This window comes from Prosopis cineraria, unplaced genomic scaffold (assembly GCF_029017545.1).
Source record: "Prosopis cineraria cultivar Desert tree isolate PC_DT_omini unplaced genomic scaffold, ASM2901754v1 PC10, whole genome shotgun sequence".
In the NCBI taxonomy this organism is placed as follows: Eukaryota; Viridiplantae; Streptophyta; class Magnoliopsida; order Fabales; family Fabaceae; genus Prosopis; species Prosopis cineraria.
In genome coordinates this window covers 9632522-9645590 of record NW_026555341.1, presented here as the reverse complement: position 1 = coordinate 9645590, position 13069 = coordinate 9632522, and the positions used below count along the sequence as shown (strand labels likewise).

At 30.6% G+C, this 13069-nt stretch overlaps 1 pseudogene; it reads right to left on the bottom strand.

Annotated features, from left to right (window-relative positions):
• Positions 1–2772: 2772 nt before the first annotated feature.
• Positions 2773–4702, bottom strand: LOC129322380 (probable mannitol dehydrogenase; annotated as a pseudogene).
• Positions 4703–13069: the final 8367 nt, after the last annotated feature.

The window sequence follows — 13069 nt, the reverse complement described above, 5'->3', positions numbered from 1 at the left end:
TTTTTTCCTCCTTCCTTCTGTGTTTAGTATTCAATTTCAATCTTCAGTGAATTTTTTAACTCTTCTTCCTCTAATAAATGAAAGCAGAGACTGAAAAATGCATAGATAAAGGAGGGTGAAATGGTAAAATATCCTGATTAAATTTTACTTTAACGATCAACGTTACCGATATTTAGTGTTGGGGCAAAATCTTTTTAAAACTTCTAATATAAAAATGCTCCCAAAAAAATTTTAAAATGTCAAGCATTGGAAAAAAAAAATTCACAACATTTTTACCTTTAACCCTTGTTTTAACATCTGAACAAGTAGCACGTGCTACAAGTTAAGTAACTGGAGATCCATCGCAGGCAGAGCTCCGTCTTCCTCCACCGGCATCCGTCGTTCTTCGCCGGCTTCCTTCATCCTCGGTGAGCTCTCCTTGTCGGTTCCTTTCTAGTTCCTTCATCTGTTTCCTAGTTCTCCTCCTTCCGGCTGATATACCTCCATCTCCATCCCAGTCCTCCACCGTAGCTGAATCTCTCCCAATCCACCACCGTCTTCTTCAGGTGAGTTCTGCGTTGATGCCCTGCTGTAATTGATCATTTGCTGCCGCACATGTGACAATATTGATGCTATCCTGTAATTCAGAGTTGATGATGTTATCTTATTGTTTTTCACAAGCCCACAAGCAGTTAGTTGGCTAGTTGCCTCGTGCTATTGCCGGGCTGAGTTACACGCCGTTGATAGTTTCTTATTTATATTCCATTAATGGCTACATATAGTGATATACATATATCTGATTTTTTGTCTAGTTGCAAACCCATTGTCATTTATGCATTGGGCCCTCATTTTTTTCCTGCGTTTTAAGGGACTTTGGATGCAAAGTGATTAGGAATTGCCAATCGAGATTGTTCTGTTTTAGAACATGGCCTTTATTTTTTGTCTTGTTAATCTTCCAGTGATTAGATATAGCGTTGCTGACTGGTACATGCGGTACTCAGCATGGAATTTGATATGAAAACGATGTATGCAATTACAGAGGTTTACCGGCTTGTATTGTTTGGTTTATTTACTATTATGTGTGTTTGATGGACAAAAGTTGGTTTTGTTTGAATGCTGGTAAAATAATTATTCAAGGAAATATTAGATTCTATGCTTGTAAAACAAACATGTGTATGTCTGGCTTTTTTATCGCCCTTCAAATTGTAATTGTAAGTAGGTGTCTCTTCTCTTCCTCTTTATTAAAATTTTGTTTGGTCTTAAGTGAGCTACTAATACTTGGTAGATGCATCTAGCCTTATGATGATTGTTTGTGTTATATGGACATTTACTTTAGTCATTGTGATGTTTCTTCAAAGTTTGGATCCGCGGCAGTATTATTAGTTAATCATTAGATCTCTAGCAAATGATCATAATCAATAGCTGCAAAGATCACTGTTTCTCAAACGACCATATTGTTGTTGCATGATTGGTTTCTTTACAATTCTTTTCCCCTCTAAAAATCATTTTATGTCCTGGTTAACATATAGGATGAAAGAAAGCTAAAGATACAAAGACGAAAGCAATCTAACGGGGAATCAGCTCGCAGATCTAGGTTGCGCAAGCAGGTGATGTAACCTGTTTCTGCTTGTAGTTGGCCGACCATGCTTGCCACATTTCTAATTCTAGTGTCTCTGTGCTATTTCAGGCTGAATGTGATGAACTAGCCCAGCGAGCTGAGGCTTTAAAGGAAGAGAATGCTTCTCTCCGCCCTGAAGTGAATCGGATAAGGAGTGAGTACGAGCAGCTGCCCTCAAGGTGATAAAATCTTGATGAGGTTTTATATTTGTTTCTGGTCTCTTTCGGAAATTCACGAGCACTCTACCTGCTAGGGGAGTCCCAAACAGCGGCTAAGGACCGTACTGATATGCTCTGTGTATCAGGTCCCTGATTAAGCAAACAAAATAAGAAATAACCGCTACTTGGATTCCTTTATGATCTGGAAGGATTTGTCAAATCTTGAGCCTGCTATCTGACATAATTTTCACATAATATACAGGAAATTAATAGGATTTATATATTTATTTATGATTCAGTTGCCTTGTTAATAAATAAGGGAGGACTAGAAAAAAGCACGTAGTTAATTTTAAATAATTTTAGAGATTTTTTTCAGGTAGGAGTTAGTGAAACTTATGGGAGAATTTTAATAAAGGCACCTTGGTCATACTTAGTTAAAATCAAAATTTTTAAAATTTTGAAATTTTACTACATTTTAAAGGTATTAATTTAATATTAAATTTTTTATAAAAATGATAAAATTGCCTTTCATTAAATCAATATCAAAACTGTATTGCTCCACTTGTTCGTTTACTTATAAAATGTTATTATTTACCCTATTTTACTTATTCATTTTTCTAGACTGAAATCAAATGAAAATCTAGTAATGAATAAGTGAAATAAGTCAATTAATAACAACTCATAAATAAATAAACAACATATAGTTTATGAATCAACAAGTTATCTTGAAATAATTTAAACACAAAAAATGATAAAAGTTAAGTAGGACAATTAACAATATTTTGTAAGTAAATTAATAAGTAAAATAGGATAATGAATAAATGAAATAGAAAAATTCTAATATTAATTTAAACTAGAGGTAATTTTGTCATTTTTTTAAAATTAATATCAAATTAGTACCTTTGCGTTACACTTTAATTTTAAAAATTTAAAACTTTTAAATTAAAACAAGTGTGGTCAAGAGACTTTTATTGAAATTCTCCCTAAACCTATTCTATCTTATAATTTTGGAAGTAGCAAGTATAAAAGTAACAATGCTAAACTTTATCACACTAAAACCCACGTGGTCAATTCAAGTCGGCGGAAGCAATCCTTTATTTAACTAATTAACAGAGCGACTCTTGTCTTGCTGTTAAGTGAAGTCACATCTGCAATTGCATTGTATCTTCTCATTTTTGTGACAGAGAATCTCATCGATCATGTATATATGCGCGCGCGCGTACCTTTCTGCAGTAATTTATTTATGACAAATATATATAGCTGAATATATAAAAGCACAAACCAGCAACTAGTTCTCCCAGAAATCTTTAATGTGTAGTATGCAAATTTAAGAGGTTGGCTTCATTGTGTTGCCAATATCAATCACAAAACGATATTTAACATCAGCTCTGACAAGACGCTCGCATGCAGTGTTCACATAATCCATGGGAATCACTTCTATGTCAGGTCTTATGTTATGCTTCGCAGCAAAGTCTACCATCTCTTGCATCTCCTTCATCCCTCCAATTGTACTTCCAGCTACTGTCTTTCTCCCTGCCAAATGCCAATGCACATATAAATATTGTTGCAGCCCTTGTAAGAGCTTCATGTCATTTCCGTTTTACCGTTAAATTATTTTTCATTTATACTCACCCAAAAGTAAAGGAAATACTGGCAGTTCCAGAGACTTCTCAGGCGCACCAAGCAACACAAGTTTGCCATTGGGCTTCAATAGATCAATCAAAGGCGAGAGAGAATGCACCGCTGAAACTGTGTCTATTATGCCATCAAAGGAGCCCATCTCAGCCTATACACAGCAGATATACAATAAAACATGATATTATTATTTGAAGAATATCATAAGGTGTGCATGTGTGTGTTTATATAACGTATAGATATATATATATATATATAAAAGAGCAACAATACTACTTGTGATAATAATTAATCACCTGCATCTGATCTTGATCGCGGCTGACAACAAAGGAATCAGCTCCTAGATGTTCAACGGCTTCCTTCTTCTTGTTAGGAGAAGTACTGATGACACTGACCTTTGCTCCAAAAGCTTTGGCGAACTTGACTGCCATATGGCCGAGCCCACCGAGACCGACCACACCCACATGAAGGCCTGGCTTGTTAAGACCAAAATATCTGAGAGGGCTGTACACTGTGATGCCGGCGCAAAGCAGAGGAGCTGCAGCATCCAGAGGTAACGCTTCTGGAATGCGAACCACAAAGTGCTCGTCGGCGACCATGAAGTCGGAGAAGCCTCCATATGTGATGGTGCCATCACTGTACTTGGAACCGGACGTGGGGATAGTTTTTGAGCAGAGGTTCTCAAGGTCGTCGGAACAACTTTGACAGGATCGGCAAGACCCCACCAAGTATCCCACGCCAACCTTGTCTCCCACTTTGAATTCTCGCACCTTGCTTCCCACTTCCGTCACCACCCCCAACAATCTCGTGCCTGTGTATAAACATAAACTCATTAGAATGATAAGAAATGAGTTTCATCATGTTCACGCAGTTTTTAGAGTGTATATATGAATGTATACGTACCCAGGTACGAGTGGGTAGACGGAGAAGCCCCATTCGTTCTTGAGCATGTGGATATCGGAGTGGCATATTCCACAGTAGAGCACTTTGAACGCCACATCTTTTCCTCCGGTTTCCCTGAACAAATGAGAAATATAGTCCATGTTGATAATGAAAATGAAGACGGAAAGCGTTATGAAAATATGAACGCATACATTCAATGAAGAAATTGATTGGATTACTGTGTGCGTTTGTGTGTGTACCTTCGAGAGAAGTTGAAGGGGGAGAGAAGCCCGGAAGAATCCCTAGCAGCCAATCCGAAGGCCTTCACTGGATGCTTCAACCTAGGTTGTGCGGCCATTTATGAGTGTAAGGGAAATGAATGAAGGTGGAGAGAACACGAAAATTGACACTGTTGAGGGAGAGAGAGTACGAGAAATGAATGGAGTTGGTGCCGTGGGCGGTGGTGGTGACATTTATGAGTGACAGTGGTGGGGAGGGCTGTCCTGACGTCATCGGTGACGAACATAACACTCGCAGTCAATGTCCTCGAACCTTTCTATGACACCTGTCAAAAACCGTCAGATCATAAGATCATGACCCGAGCTCTTACCGAAAGATTAAAAAAGGGGAAAACTTACCTTCATGCTTATTTTTAATTAAATTAAAAATATAATTAAATTTTAATTGAGTATAATTAATTATTAAAAAAATTATTTATAATAATATATTTTAATTATAATTGATTATATTATAAGGTGATGATATTTTTTTAAATTAATTTTAATACAATTAAAAATGTCTGAATGATTTTAAGTAAAATTAATTTTAGAAGTATGAATTATAATAAAAAAACATGAGTTTTAAGGTAAATAAAATTACATATGATATTATTAAATTTATTTAATAAAAATATAATAATAATACATTTAATATTTTAAAAGTTATTTAACCACACACATATATATATTGATAAACAATATAAATTTAAATTAATTTTTATTATAAATTTATAATATTAATATTTAATAATATTTTTATGGATGTTACAATTTTTAAAATTTTTTCATGTTTAATGTTTTGTTCTCTTTATAATAAATAATAAATATTTTTATCTCATTTTTCAGATTTCTTTTTCTCCAGCTGCGTGCAAAAGCAGTCACTTCGATGTTTGTTGATTGTCCTGTGTTCACACGTGCACACAATGCCAGGGGGATACTTGGTAAGGGAAAAATGTTGACAGGTAATGAAGGCTCCAAGTATAATTGAAACTGGAATTGAGAAGCCTTAAACGTGATTTGGGAGAACATAATCAATTATGCAAAAATGAAAGTGTGTGGATATTTTTAGTCAAAACATGGTACCGTATGAATGATTGGTTCTCATCACATAGTCACAAAAATATATGTATATTTTAAAAATTATTTATTATATAATACACTTTTGTTATTAATTTAATCAATACAATAAAATAGATTTATTATGATTTGATTGAATATAAATATATTAAATATATAAAATTAACTACATAAATCATATTCTTAAAAAAATCATTTCCGTAATTGAGTTTAGTTAGAAGTTAGCTGCGATTGAACTATCAGAAACTTGTATTTATTTTTTTTGGGCCAAAACTATGGGAAACTCTTAAAACAAATGAGATAAAATTTAAAAATTAAATCCTCATAGAAGCTAACTTTATTTTTTGATCTTCACATGTGCATATAATATAATTTAAGATTTTTTTTTAAAAGATGTTGATAATTATAAGTACAAATTTTTTACCTTTTTCATACCAAATTTAATTAAAATTTATCCATATTTAACATGCTATAAAATTATAATTTATATTGTTGATGGTGAATTTATTTGTTACACATGTATACATTATGAGTATAATATTATTTTTTTAATTTAAATTTTATTTAATTATGTACGTCACTATGCATACATAACCCACAAGGCCTCTCTCAAGAGTCAATAAGGAACATGCATAAATCATTAAGACAGGCGATACATGTGGCTGAATGTTGATATACCATGGTGAACACAAAATTAGCTACTAGCACAACCAGAAATCTTGAATCGCATGCGAATCTACACATTTTTTTTTGGTGTGGCTCCATGGTGTTGCCAATATAATATAATATATATATATATATATATATTGTCACATGTTTATCATGATACTCTTCAGTTTATGAAATCATTTTTCTTTTATGTACCCACCCAATAGTAAGGAAAATACTGGCAGTTCCAGATAGGGGTGTTTAGTCTAAATCCGTTCCGATTGGTCTAGTATCATTTCGATCATATCGAGACGGGTCTTGTCCCGGTCCAAAAATAATCGGGACGAGACTTTACGAGATGGGACAGGAAAGGGGTTCGGAACGGGACGGGACACGGGATTACCATCGGGACGTCCCGTCCCGTCCCGAATATTATATATATTATTTTTTATTTTAAATATATTAATTATATTAATATAATTTATACTTATATTAATTATATCAATTATAATTTAATACTTGTAATTCTTAGTTAAAGCTAAAGTTTTTTTATATTGATAATTTTAATGGCATGAAGTAAACATGACGATATCTTCCTTTATAATATATTAATTATATTAATATAATTTATTTGTATATCTATCTATTTAATAACTTTTATTTATAACGTATTTCTTGCTTTATTTTTCGAAGAGTAATTAGCTTAACACATCTTCACTAAAGTAGAAGAACAATGATTTGATGTTGTATTTGACTTGCCTGTTGTTACTAATCTTATAGCATAAAGATTACCTGTATTTGTTAGTATAATGTGTAGTTGTGATTAATATAATTTAATAATTAATTTTAAATTATTGTCATTTATGTACTTGTGTTGTTTTGATTTTAAATTTAATAAATTATATGATTTAAAATTTTAATAAACGTTATTATCCAGATCTTTTTTCGATATTATTCCATTTATCAAGACGGCGGGACGGGACATGGGACCAAAATTCAGTCCCGATCTTTTTTCCGGGACGAGACACGGGATGTAGGTGTCCCGGTCCCGTCCCATCCCGTGAACACCCCTAGTTCCAGAGGCTTCTCAGGCGCACCAACCAACACAAGCTTGCCATTTGGCTTCAATAGACCAATCAAAGGCGACAGAGGATGCACAGCTGAAACTGTGTCAATTATGACATCAAACGTGCCCATCACAGCCCACACAGATGTACAACCAAAACATGATACTGTTATCAGAAGAACAAGGTCCATATGTAAGCATTAACATATATATATATATATGAGGGCAATATTGGACTGGCGATGATGATAATCAAAAACACTTCCATGTACCAAACAGTGCATAAGTTCATTCTACGGGATATCATACGAATAGGGGGAATGACAATAAAGTTCCAACATTAATAATTAATAACGTTTGGATTCTGATAAAAATTTAAAAAAAAATAAATTATAAATATTAATTTAAATAGTTACAAACATGAATCGTAATTGCAAACTGAAAATTATATTTGGAATTTAATTTTTTCATTTGTAATTAAAATTCTTAAATTTAAAATTATCTAAATCAATATTTACTTAACCTCTGGACCCCCAAAGGGAAATTATTCCATAAAAAACAAATAAAAAATAAGAAACTGAGCTCTCCACATCCAAAATTGTCCCGCCCCAACAGCGCGTTTTTTGATACCAATCACGAGTACACACACGAACACACAACCTTGGGACCGCATCTACATGTGTTTCACGGCAAGCCGCTGGCAAACAAAGTACTAATGGCGTGTTTGATGTGAGTATATTAGCCGTTCGCATTCAGTGTTTGTCAATGCAATGAGCACCGAGTACTCATCAGGATCAAAAATAATCCTCACCTTTCATTTTACTTTAAAATAATTTTTACTGCTTATTTAAATTAATTTTTAAATATTTTTAATATTATATTTATTAAAATAAAAATAAAAAAATTTAATATTAAATTTAAGTTATTTAGAGTATATTTAAATAGTTAATTTGTAAAATTTATAAATTTTTTAATATTAAATTAGATTATTTAGATTATATCTAAACTGTCTAGAGCTTATCTAGATTGTCAAATTGTATACTTTTTTAATATTAATTTGTACTAGCCAAATTAATATTGGACAAATTTATTAAAATTTTAAAATAAAATTGTAAAATTATAAATTTGGAGAAGCAGAATTACAAGTTTTTAATTAATTTTCCTTACTCTTCTATTTTACATATTCTTTTTATTAAAATTTTATAACCTCACTTATATTCTTTTTAAATTGATGAACTTATCAAAATTTCAACTCCCTTCTCCTCCCCTCAAACCAAACACATATGGGAAAAAAGTTTTATCTTAATCTAGCATATACATTCTCTATTCCAATTTATAAGAAATTTCTTGAGAAAATTACACATGCTAATAAAATTTATTGAATACATGTTATAATCTTTTTTTTTAAATAAAAATTTTTAAAAGGAAAAATATATCTACAAGTCTTTATAGTTTCATTCAATGTTTAATTAAGTATTTTCTATTTATTTTATTTTAATCAAGCCCATATAGTTTCATCTTTTATGCTCCTTCCGATCCTATTTATAAGGCATACTTTAGAAGTAATTTTTGATCTAAAATATAGGATGTATTATAATAATTAAATTATTTTTTAATTTTATCCTTTCTTGATTAGCGTAAAAATATTTAATGTAATTGTATTATTATTTAAAGTCATAAGCAAAAATAAAAGTATCTCTCACTTTTTTATAATATAAAAAATAATTTTTTTAATAAATGTAAAATGATTGAAAGTATTCTACAATAAGAACGGGAGGGAGTATATGTTAATTCCTAAAGTTTAAAATTAATAATTAATTATTAAATTTTGAAATACAAAAATATTATTGAATTTTATCAAAATTCTTATTTAATACTTTTTGTCAAAATTGAAAAAATAAAAATTAATTTAAGACGCTGTTTACATTTTACTAATTTTTTAATAAAATTTCTATATGTATAAAAAAATATTTAGAAGACAAGCTAATTATCTAAATTTTGAATTATAAAATTATCTAATTAATTTTAAAGTCATGTAATCATTTCATAAAAATATAAAAGTTCTTGATTTTATTTTTTAAAGGAAAAATTTAAGGATTTTAACCTTGAGGGATTAAAAAGTTGAAGTGATCAAACTATAAGGGCTTAATGAAAACAAAATAAATTGAAGAGATCTAATTCAAAATTGAGTAAAATTATAAGGACATGAAGATATGTTTTTTCTTTTTAAAAATATCTTTCATTTAATATAATTTTATTTGTGAAACATCAAATAGATACAGAAAGATATAAGAAGGGAATTGTAATATTGAAACAAGTATAATTATAAAATTTTTTTATTAAATTATTTTATATTTAGATATATAAATCACTTCTAAAAGATATCTTATAAACAAAAGAAAGGGAGAGTATAATTTTTTTTTGGGCCTCTAATTTAAAAGTATCATTCAGTTGAAAAATAAGACACTTTAATTTGGAAACTACAATTAAACAAGTGTGGTATAAAATGATCAACAAAATCCTAAACCCTATTGGGATGAGGGTTGTAGAAAAGTCACATTATAATATGAGGTGAGATTATAATGAACACCCTCTAAAGAATACCTTAAACGATATACTGTGAAGGATAACTCTAATAAGCATGTTAGTTTTAGTGTTAAAGTACAAGTCTATCCTCAAATTTCTTATGTTGATGTACTTGACATCTTAAAACTTTTTGACACAATTTTACCCCAACGTTTTTCTTTTTTGAATGGGAAAAAGATAGCAGTATTAAGCTAGTAGTGTTACAATTGTAAAATCAAAAGAACACCAAATCTTTTATCAACTCTGTCAAAGTTCCCTAAATTAAAATTTAAAAAAAAAGATTATTATATAAAAAATTAACCTAAATAAATTCTTAATATGTGAAACATAAAAACAACTTGTATAATTTATTAATCTAATAAAGGATAATTATGTAAATTTATGTATAATTGGGCTTAAGAATAGTTAGAGACATCTATTAGCTCTAACTTTAGCCTTTAGATTGGGTTCAAAAGTAAATTGGGTCACCTGAACTCAAATTGTAGAGAGAAATTAAATTTTTAGTTTACAGTGTGTTATGCTATAATACAAAAATTTACGCTGTAGCATAATTTCTTAAACCAATTTTTTCAAAAAGCATGAATCAGTTCAAAAATAGAGAGTTAGCTAGAAAACAAAGAGAATGCAACCAAGATAGTATTTTCTCTACTAGGGCATCAACTTTTGGATATTTTGGAGGTGGTTGAAGCTTGATTTCACCTAGATATGTCTTCTTTATCTCTTCTTCTCTATACATATTTTGAAAGTAAGATTTAAAGTTGAAAGATAATAATTTTTAGATTTAAGACTATAGGTCCAAACACATTGGTCTAAATGGGACGAATTGGAGTTGTTAAAGTATTCTACACATAATTTAGAAGTTTTTACAAAGTTATAAACTTGGGTTATCTATTTTGAATGAACCCTAGACATTCAAAATGTGATTTTAGATTGTTGGATATTATATTAGTAATTGTTTAAGTTAATGGAAGCTAAATGGAGTTAATGTGAGTTAATAAACCTAATGGCTATGTTTAAGTACAAGAGATTGGAATTTTAGGTAATTAAAGTATTAATTTATGAAAGTTGGAAGAGTGTTTATGGTGATATTAATGATAATTGGTATGATTAATTATCGATTAATCATTTTGTGCCCTATTCAAGTTCTGGTATAGCTTATGAAATTTTTTTATTAATGGGTAAACCTTTGATCTTTCAAAGATTTGAGGTAATCGAGAAAAACCTAGTTTGTATAGTTAGATATTAATTATTTATTGATTGAAATTATTGTTTTGAAAACATGATTGATATTTGAAATTTTTGATGTAAATTTGGCATGTTTGAAAATTGTGTTGAATGGTTGTAAACAATATACATGTTTTACATGTGTGAATGATAATGATAGTTGAGAGCATGCTATGTGTTTAATGGCACGTGGAGAATAAAAGGAAAGAATCTTATATACATGATATAATTGAAAAATGTATCAAATGCATACAACTTGTTATATGTGCATAGCATGATCATTGGCGGGAGTTTGCCTGATGATAAAAATAGATTGATAAACCCACGTGGTATTGGCGGCTTACTGTTAGAATCGAAAACTTGCCTTGGCATCGACTTTTGAAATCGGGAGGTAGCTTTTATCACATAATTGATTTAGGACTATCTTACTTGTCCTATGAGAAACTCGAATCTAACTAGTTTTCACTGGTTTATGAAGACGCTAAATTAGAGATATGACACCTCATGGTTGCTAGTATAAGGGAAAACCGTAGTATATAAGTGAGTTAACCCTGACCCCGTAACTTCTTACAAGTAAAATGTTATGTTAGTCTTTGATAGGCGTATCCACTTAATACTTACCGATTTCATGTCGAAGGTAATAAGTATAAGGTTGGCACTTGATCATACATTTTGATTCGGCCACATGGTTGTTATTATTATGGTCTGACATATATTAAGGACACATGATTGTTAGTTTAGTGACCTCATATTGTGCACAATTGATATAAATATGATCATATGCATTTTATGCCCGGTCACATAGTTGTTGTTGTTGTGACCATGGTTGTACTTGTCGTATGTGCAAGTATATATGTTTATTGCCAATTACATATATTTTTAATTAATATACAATTGTATATATCAGATGGATTTTGGTTACAAAGTAGTTGTACTCACCTCTCAATCTTTAATATTTTTAAAGCTTAGCTCATCAAATCTAGATTGGGAAAAGCATACTAAGGCTTAGAATTTCAGTGTAAATCCTATTTGTATGCCTCTTTGCTTTGTTTGTGTATTTATGTTGTTGAATTGCCAACTAAGACTCATTTATCAATTTTTGTGCTACTTGCATTATCAAGGTGTAAATCTTGTGTATTTTGTGCCTTGAGATTAGCGAGTTGCGGCTGTAAATCTTGTTTAGGGTCAATTTACTTGTACAAGTACTGTAAAGTATATTTTGAGGTATTTTGGGATGACATTAATGATTTGAGTTAATTTTCTTCTCTCTTGTATTTTCTTGAAATTTTGAGGTTGAATGGTGAAATCACATTATATGTATATTTGGTTAAGTATGGAGTGTTACAAGAGTCCTATATAGTCTATTGAGTGTGGTCTATAAGTAGTTGTGAGCTTATGGTACTTGATTAGAATTTTGAACACCCTAGCTATGTTTTGAAAGCATAAATGAGTAAGTTTATATTTTAGTATTCAACTTTTGATTAATAAATGATTTGAATGTGAAATTAGTGCCATTAGCTAGAGCTCAAAAAAAAGCTTTCTGTAGACACTTAAATTACCTCAATCGAACCTTGGATGAAGATTTGAGATGCATTGGAAGTTTGATTAGAAAATCTATCATGACAGCTTTTTTTTTACTATCATGGGTTTCTACATTTTTTGCCACATGCTGCAACTTATTATACTAGAATCATTGCTTTTGTTTTTTTGACTCCAATTTGATATTATCTTACCTTGTATGATGTCCATGCTTTCGTATACAAGTTTTTCTCTAATTTTTGTTTATGAAAATATTTTTTTTAGCATATTAAGTTTTAAAATTTTAGATCCCATTTATGTAAATTTTACAAACTTGGTAATTCAATCGGGTTAATCCTATGATTACCTTAATTTTAGAGTTAATGGAGGATTAGTAAGG